This window comes from Lagenorhynchus albirostris, chromosome X (assembly GCF_949774975.1).
Source record: "Lagenorhynchus albirostris chromosome X, mLagAlb1.1, whole genome shotgun sequence".
Classification (NCBI taxonomy): domain Eukaryota; kingdom Metazoa; phylum Chordata; class Mammalia; order Artiodactyla; family Delphinidae; genus Lagenorhynchus; species Lagenorhynchus albirostris.
The window spans coordinates 91,489,415-91,498,798 of NC_083116.1; the positions used below are offsets into that span (position 1 = coordinate 91,489,415).

The 9,384-nt window shown below is 39.6% G+C and overlaps 1 long non-coding RNA gene across 2 annotated transcripts in view; it reads left to right on the plus strand.

The window, feature by feature from the left end:
• The window catches only part of LOC132513727 (uncharacterized), a 124,193-nt gene extending 117,557 nt beyond the window's left edge, over window positions 1-6,636 (plus strand). Inside the window, exon 4 of one of the 2 annotated variants that reach the window (XR_009538526.1) lies at window positions 6,335-6,636. This is a non-coding gene — a long non-coding RNA (uncharacterized LOC132513727). Of the gene's footprint in view, window positions 1-3,360; window positions 3,487-6,334 lie in introns of those variants that run through there. The other variant, XR_009538525.1, reaches the window with a different exon arrangement.
• The last annotated feature ends 2,748 nt before the right edge of the window (window positions 6,637-9,384 follow it).

Genomic DNA, 9,384 nt, shown 5'->3' on the forward strand with positions numbered 1-9,384 from the left:
ACGATACTGTATTTAGAGAAGGAATGCAATATGGTGAAAGGTTTAGAAACCACTTCACCTGAGGAATGGTAAGTTAAACTGGGCTAGTTGCCAGGTAGCAGAAGATAGTTGGGGAAACATATCAGGTGTTTTAAATAATTTGAGGGATTGTTATATGAAAGAAGAATTAGGCATATTCTTATGGGTCTTGAGGATAGAATTTTGATAATTGGATGGAAGCCATAATGGGCAAATTGGAGCTCAGTGACGGTGAGAACTCTACAGTGAAAGTTGCCCATACGTGAGAGATTTAGTATGAAGGGGATACACTACTCACTGGGGAAGTGCTCAAAAAGAGGCTGAATGGCCCCCTACCCGGAACTCTGAAAAGTGGATTCCTATACTGGGTGGAGGGGAGAGGTTGAACCAAATGATCTTCAAGATCCCTATCTCTTTCAAGTTTCAGAGATATCCAATGGCGGCCTAGCACTCTAACTTGCCACATAATTATGCAGTGGACTGGCCAGCAAAATGGCCAGTAGGTCTAGTGCCAGAGTAGAATGCCCATACGACTCAGGCATAAGGTCCTGAACTTAACTATAAATTTCTTGAAGGCAGAGATAGCGTCTCATCTGTTTGTGTAGCAGTGTCTTGCATGTAATAAGAGATGCTTTTCAAATGTTTGTAGAATGAATGAATGGACAAATGAATGTTGGGCCTATATTAGTCCCCTAGGCCTACCATAACAAATTACCACACACGGTGGCTTAAAACAACAGAAATTTGTTCTTTCACAGTTCTGGAGGCCAGAAATCTGAAATTAATGTATCAGCAGGGCTGCACTCTCTCAGAAGGCTCTAGGCAAGAATCTATTCCTTACCTCTTCCAGCTTCTGGTGCCTCCATGGTCACATTGCCTCCTCCTCTTCCGTCTGCCTCTTCTAAGGATACTTGTCATTAGATTGAAAGTCTACTTGGATAATCTAGGATGATCTCCTCATCTCAAGATCCTTAACTCAATTACATCTGCAAAGATCCTTTTTTTCAGTAAGGTCACATTCACACGTTCTGGGGATTAGGACATGGACATATTTGGGGGGCCACCATTCAAGCCACTACACTTATTTTTAATGGTCATTAAACTATCACCATTATTCAAACAATAATGCTTGGCCTCTGATGATACTTTCTATGTGCAAAGCAGAATAGTATTGAGAGATTCTCAACAGAGACAGTGTAGTGCTTAATAAGGTAACTCTTGGATTCAGACAGACCTGAATCTGTTACCAATGTTGCTACTTAGTAGCAGTGTATCTTTGGCCAAGGTGTTGAACTTTTCTATATTTCATGTTCCCTATCCTAAAATGAGAATTGTAGTACCTATCTCATAGGTAAATATAAATGTTCCATGAAATAATGTTTGAAAATTACTTAACATAGGACCAGGCATATAGCTGACTCTCTGCAAGTGGTCAGTATTATTGATTAGTATGAGCTCATTCCTTTTCCCTGGTTTCAGACTGCCTGAGGTGTCAGGCTTTTGTTATTCCTTAGAAATTTAATTGAAATCAACCTGTGCTTATGGAGGATTGACTCTGCACAATACACTATCATATGTAATAGGTATAAATGATAAACAAGACAGACACTGTCCTGCCCTCACAGACCTTAGAATGTGATGGCATCAGTGGTTAATAAAATATGGAATTATAATACAGCATTGCCATTATGACAACTGGGGAAACATAGAAACTGGAGAAGTCGATAGAAGGGGCACCTAACCCAGGATCTCTGTATATGGGAGGATACTTATATTTGTAGAAGAATGCCCAGCTGGGGCTGATCTGGATTCAGACCTTGGCCATGTCTAAGGAACTGGTGGATCAGTAGTTCCTCAAGTATTTACTGGTATGTGTTGATTTTGCCTGGGGAGATATGTGCTCTTTGGGTCTGGAGAGAAAGATGGGGACATGAGGCAATCGTCTTAGTTTAGGTTCCCCTAGAAGTAGACTTGAAGACAAGGATTTGAGTGCAAGTAGTTTTGAGGGGAGATAATCCTAAGAAATACTAATAAGGGGGTAGGGAAGTGAGACAGGTAAGAAAAGAGTCACTGAATGAATGATGCCTTATCAAGCCAGTTACCACTGTGGTTAACTGGAGTTTCCTTGTATTGGGGAACTCTAGAAGCTGATGTAGAACATAGGCCTTGGAGTTATCCACACCTATTCCTGTCAGTCATTGGCTGAGGACTGCACCCAAGAAGACTGCCTGCAAGCAGGGCAGGCAGGCTACTGAAGAAGGCCTCAGGCAAAGTGATGCAGCTGTTGGCCATCGGTAAGGCCTGAGGAGATATGGGCATGACACAGAGGGCATGTGACACAGGAGGAAAACATGGTATGTGTCCCAGCTTGTGGCCAGCGAGGAAGTATGTGGCCCATGAGCAGAGGGGCTTCTGGCAGAAACTAAAGAAGGTTTTCTCATGAGGCTTCCTGTCATACTCGGGAAAAAAATAGTGCTTCTTAGGGACCAGGTGACAAAATGCAGCACAGAGCTGGGAGGAGGGGCTTTTCCGCCATGAATGCCTAGAACGCAGTGTGGCGCATCAGAGTAAGGACTCAAAACAAACCAGTTCTGTTCAAATACCTCATGATCCACAGCTTTGAGGAGAAGCAAAAGCTGCTTCCATGGCATGGAAAATGATGCTCTTCTGGAGAACACTGAAGCTGGGGGAAATGGTGAAGGGAGGACTATTTTTGGCTTCACAGGTCTTCGGGACTCCAAAACCAAGGCCAAGGTGGGTGAAGATTTTGTGAACACATATAAAATTTTTCTAAGAATTCTCAGAAGTAAGTGGGGAGACTTTGGGGAGAAAGGTGTCCTGGTGCGGGTGATGGGACTGAACCAGTGGGATTTGAGTTTCTACTGTCTACACAAAGAATTGGGCAGCCTGTGGAAATTTAAGTTACACGTGACTCCCTTCCTATACCTCCTCCAAAAGAGGCTGCTAATACTTATGGACCACCTATTAGGGTGCCAAGCATTCTACAGATCTTATCTCATTTATTCGTTCGATAAACCCAATGCATGGGTGAGAAAATTGAGGTTCATTGAGGGTAAATAGTTTGCCTACTAAACACAGCTAGTAAATGGCAGACCTGGTATTTGAGCCCTAACTTGTTTGACTTGGGAACCCATGCTTTTTTTACACTATCTCCTTATGCTACCTGGTAACATAAACACATCTGCATGTGTGGTTTTGCACATATATACAGTTTGAACCCAGAAATGGAATTCAAATTAATAATCTTAAGAAGCTGAAACCATAACCATATTTTGAGTTATATGAGATGCTTAAGTTATGCAAGACAGTTTTTTTTTTTAGGAACAACCCCAGCAACATTTAAAACAGAAGAATAAAGAACTGAGGATGAAGGGAGTAAATGTCATTATTATTCACTGACATGAAAAAAAATGAGAAATGAAAGAATGGCACACCTCTGCCTTTTCTCCTAAGGTGAATAATAGCTATTTGCTTTACAGTGACTTTTTTTTCTATAGGTGGATGAAATCTGGGTCCATATATTGAAGGATCGCTTTTCTGCCTGGGATATAGTGAATTTTTTCAGGGCTAAAAATTCCCTTTCTAAAATGGTTACCCAAACCATTTTTAAAACAGAGACCACGTGCTCATATTGGGATTTCATTCTTGTGCTAAAAGCTCTGGCACTGTGTCTCTGACTGCTATTATACCTATGAGAAGAGTTGACTTTATTTTGGGGGTTGAGCCCATTTGTTAATCCATGATGCCCTTGAGAAGAAGGGGAAGGAAAAGAGAAATGGGGTTTGGAGTGTGGGAGTGAAGAAACTTATGCTCTCAAGTATCTGGAGTGAGCAAAATCTAAGTGAGGCCAAGTAAGACATTTAAAGAAAGTGTTGGGATCCTATATTCTCCTTGGTTTTGGCAAGAAAGATGTCAAAGATGTAAATAAGTGGCTGAATAAATACATGGAGAAAATATAAACCTGAGCCTTCTTTCATAATGTGAGTGTATCCTCAAGGAATGGAAACTAATTTTATTATTACTTTGATCCATAGTTAATAAAATTACAGATAACATTAACTAAGCATTCATTATATAGGAGGCAGTATGCTTTTTTTCCCCCACCAATTTGTGATTTTTTGTTTGTTTGTTTTGTTTTGTTTTGTTTTTGGCCACGCTACGCAGCTTGTGGGATCTTAGTTCCCTGACCAGGAATCAAACCTGGGCCCTCGGCAGTGAGAGCGTGGAGTCCTAACCACTGGACCGCCAGGGGATTCCCAGGCAGTATGCTCTGTTATGTATCTCAGTTATCTCAAGGGCACCCCAAAGCAGGCTTTATTTTTAAGTGAGGAAACTGGGACTTAGAAAATTTACATGACCCAAGGTCTTACAACTTCTAAATGGTAGAGTTGAAATTTGAACTCAAGTAGTCAGACTTTAGGACTTGTTTTCCAAGATGAGTATGTTATACTGCTTCCCTGTATGCTAAAATAAGACCATGGTCCTGGTCATAAAAATTTTTTCTTGAAGTGTAGGGTTGCATATTTTTGGACTATCTTCTAGCATTGCTCACCCCTGTGAGTAAATTTCTGAAATATTTATTCAATTTATGTGTCTGTCTTGTCCATCTCTGTATTTCCAGCACCAGGACAGTTAATTACGATACAGAATAGTTACTGAGAAATTTTTGTTGACTGAATAAACTCTTCATTCCTCTATTTCTCTCTGTTAATGGGGGTGGGGGGAACCCAAGAGTTGCTGAGGAATGTAATACATTTTTTTTTTTTTTTTTTTTTTTTTGCAGTACGCGGGCCTCCACTGTTGTGGCCTCTCCCGTTGCGGAGCACAGGCTCCGGACGCGCAGGCTCAGCGGCCATGGCCCACGGGCCCAGCCACTCCGCGGCACGTGGGATCCTCCCGGACCGGGGCACGAACCCGCGTCCCCTGCATCGGCAGGCGGACCCCCAACCACTGCGCCACCAGGGAAGCCCTGTAATACATTTTTAATTGGTTGGTTTCTAAAACAATGGTGTCCTGTCCTGATAGCTCTTTACACTTGTAATATCTAATTATTCCGAAGGCAACATTTGTTAGCTGCCTTATTTTAGGCAGAATGTCAACTCTTAGATGTGAATTATATTTTCATATTCATAGGGTTCAGAAATGTACCTTTTGAAGCATTCATGGGGGTGGTACTTTAAATGTACTTTAAAAAAGCTGCACTCAAAGGAACTAATTTGGGTTTTGCTTTTGGCTGACAAGCTTTTCCTAGGTGTGGCTGAGACTCTAACAAATCTACCCTTCCAGTAATGTATGCATATCATAGGGTGCTATACGAGGAGATGCCTTTGTGTGCTCCTTCCCTTCCCTTGGAACCTTAGGAAAGGAGCCTATGTTCGATCTTTCCATACTCTGCAGTTGTGTGACCTATAAAATGTTTTGCTGACATGCATTCACAGTATCCAAGATGAGGTTTATGGTGCCAAGTACAGTGCACGGTACATGGTAGGCCCTCAGTAAACGCTGGTTGGGTGATTAACTGAATGAATGAATGCATGAAGATATGGTTTGAATCAACTTGATATAATTTGAAGAGACAGAAATGCTCTCCCTTTGCCTGAAGATGACTAAAACCCTCATATGCCTCCATTTGGGGGCTAAAGCTTTGGAAGGCAGTTAGAATGCAAATATACTGAATGAGTTCCTAACCCACTACCTTGAATGAGTATTCTGGATTTAGAACTTTCCAAGCTCTAGATGAAAAGGAGGATTCAAAAAGATGGGATGCGGGACAGGTCCATTTTGATGAGGAATAGGGGATGTGGGGAGGTTCAGAGAAGCTATGTGCAGGATAGGAAATCAACAGAAGGGAGGATACCATAATAAGACTGCAGATAGAGAGGATAAGGGGATTTCAGAGGCACCAAAAGTCATTCTCGCTTCCCATTCACCATGTGGGTCCACTCAGATTGTCACGTGTGGCAAGCAGAATGAGACTGCAGCCCAAAGGGACAGGCTGCTATCCATGACTTTGGAGCAAGTAGTTTTAACTTGGTGAGAGTGTCATGTGTATGTCTGTGGTACATGTGGGACTGAACGCTTGGCAACTCCAGTTCTCTCAGCCCTCCCAGAGTGAGCTGAACCTTTGCTGTTAGCCAGCCTCCAAGAGGGACTGTGATGATCCTCTCCTCTTGATATTTATGTTCTTGTGGAGACTCTTCCTACACTGAATAGGACATTGAAAAAATGATGGTGTGTGACCTTGGAGGTTAGGTCATAAAAGACAACACAACTGCAACTTTGATCTCTTGGACAGCTTGCTCTGGAGGAAGTGGGCAACCGTGTCACGAGGACACACATGCAACCCTGTGGAGATGACTGTGTACAGAGGAACTAAGGCCTCCCACCAACAGCCAGCACCAGCTTACCAAGCATGTGAGTGAGCCCCCTTGGAAGTGAATGCTCCAGCCTGAGTTGAGCTTTGAGATGACTGCAGTCCTGGCTGACATCTTGAGTGCAACCTCATGAGAAACCCTGAGCTACAACCACCCAGCCAAGCCAGCCCCAGATTCTTGACCTACAGAAACTGCAAGATAATAAATATTTATTGTTGTTTTACATCACTAAGTCTAGAGTAATTTTTTTTACACAGAATTAGAGACTAATACACTTTCTTTGTCTTAAAGTCTGTGATCATAATTGCTATTGTACTTACTATTCTGTCAAATGGGTATCAGGTCTTCCAGATCTCTTTAAAGGTGGTGGTTTGTTCTTTTTTTCAAGCTTCATATTAATAGATAAGAATATAGGGATGTACAGCAAGGACTCTAGAGTCAGGCAGACATTAATTTAAGTACTGGTTTGGCCACCTGTGTGACTTTCATGACGTTACTAAATCAAACTCAAATTTATTATGAGCATTAAAGGAGCAAATGCATTTCAAGTGCTTAGGGTAGTTTATGGCTTATGGTAAGAGCTCAATAACTGTGATAGTTATTATGGTTAGTAACTGTATAAAGAGATGCTTCTAAGGGCCTTGCTTTACAAAGTAACTGAAGTATGTTTTGTACCTTAAGTGGGGAATTTGGTTTCCATTAGAATTATTAAATCAATTTATTGAGGTATAATTTGTATACTGTAAATGCACCCATTTTAAGTGTACGATTAATGATTTTTTTAATTTACTGAGTTGTGCAACTATGACCATCATCCAGTTTTAGGATATTTTTTCATCATCCCAAAAAGAAATCTTGTGCCCAGTTGCAGTCAGCCCCAGGCAACCACTAATCTACTTTCTGTCTCTATATATTTGCCTTTTCTGGATATTTCACCTAAATAGAGATGTACAATTTGTGGCCCCTGATGTCTGGCTTATTTCTCATAGCATGTTTCTGAGGTTCTTCTATGTTGTAGCAATTATCAGAACTTCATTTCTTTTTATTGTCAAATAAAATTCCATTGTTTGGATATACCACCTTTTGTTTATCCATTCATCCATTGATGGACACTTGCGTGGATTCCACTTTTTGGCTTTTATGGATAATGCTCTCTGAATATTGGTGTAGAAATTTTTTGTGTGGGCATATGTTTTCATTTAGCTTGGGTAGATACCAAGGAGTGGAATTGCTCGGTAATATAGTAAAGGTATGTTTAACTTTTTAAGAAATTCCAGTTTTTCAAAGTGGCTGCACCATTTACATCTCCCCCAGCGATGTATGAGAGCTCTTATTTATCCATATCCTTGCAACATTTCTCATTGTCTGTCTTTTTGATCATAGCCATTCTAGCAGATACGAAATGGTATTTCATTGTGGTTTTAATCTGCATTTTCCTAATGACTAATGATGGTGAGCATCCTTTCATGTGCTTATTGGTTATTCATATATTTTCTTGGGGGAAATATCTATTCAAATCATTTGCCAATTTTTAATTGTTGTTTATCTTATTATTGTGTGTAAGAGTTCTTTGTATGTTCTGTATACACATCTTTTACTGGATATGTGATTTGCAAATATTTTCTCCCAGGCTGTGGCTTGTCTTTTTATTTTCTTAATGGTATCTTTTGAAGCACAACAGTTTAAAATTTTGATGAACTCCAATTTAACAATTTTTTTCTTTTATGGGTCATGTTTTTGGGATCGTATCTAGGACATTTTTATAGAACCTAAGGTCTTAAAAAATTTTCTCCTAAAGGTTGTTATAGTTTTAGCTCTAACATTTAGATCTACAATTCATTTTGAATTAATTTTTGTGTATAGTGTTAGGTAAGGGTCTAAGTTCATCTTTTGGCTTATAGATGTCCATGTGTACCAGCACCATTTGTTGGAAGGACTATCCTTTCTCAATGAATTGCCTTGGTACCATTGCTGAAAAATCAATTGACTGTAAATATAAGAGTGCAGTTCTGGACTCTCAGTTCTGTTCCATTTATATATGTCTATCCTTAATGCAGTATCATGTTGTCTTGATTGCTGTAGCTTCATAGTAAGCCTTTTTTTAAACTTTTTATTTTATATTGGAGTATAGCCAATTAACAATGTTGTGATAGTTTCAGGTGCACAGCAAAGCAACTCAACCATACATATACATAGTAAGCTTTTAAAGTTTTAACATGAAAGTCTGCCAGATTTCTTTTAAAAATTGTTTTTTAGCTATTCTGAGGCTTTTGGTTTTTCATATAAGTTTTAGGATAATCTTATCAATTATAGAGAGAGACACATACACATTGCTGGAATTTTGATGGGGACTGCACTGAAACTATTGATTAATTTTGGAAGAACTGCCACTTTAGCAATATGGAGTCTTCCAATACATGAACATGGAATGTCTCTCCATTTATTTAGATTTTCTTTAATTTTCCTCAGCAGTGTTTTATAATTTTCAGTGTACTTGTCTTACAATTCTTTTGTTAAATCTATTCCTAAACTTTTATTCTTTTTGATGATATTATGAATGGAATTGTTTTCTTAATTTCACTTTTGGATCATTTATTCCTCGTATATATAAAGATATAATTGATTTTCATACATTGATATTGTATCTTGCAACCTTGCCGAACTTGTTTATCAGATAGTGTTTTGAGATTTCCCTAGGATTTTCTATTCACAGGGTTATGTCATCTGTGAAGTTTTACTTCTTTTCAACCTTAATGCTTTCTACTTCTTTTTCTTACATGATTGCACTGGCCAGACCCCAAGTGCAATGTTAAATAGAAGTGGTGAGATGGACATTCTTTCTTTGTTCCTTATCTTAGGAGGAAAGCATTCAGTCTTTCACCATGAAATATGATAGCTATAGAGTTTTCACAGATGCCCTTTCTCAGCTTGAGGAAGTTTCCTTCTATTTCAGGTTTGTTGAGAGTTTTTT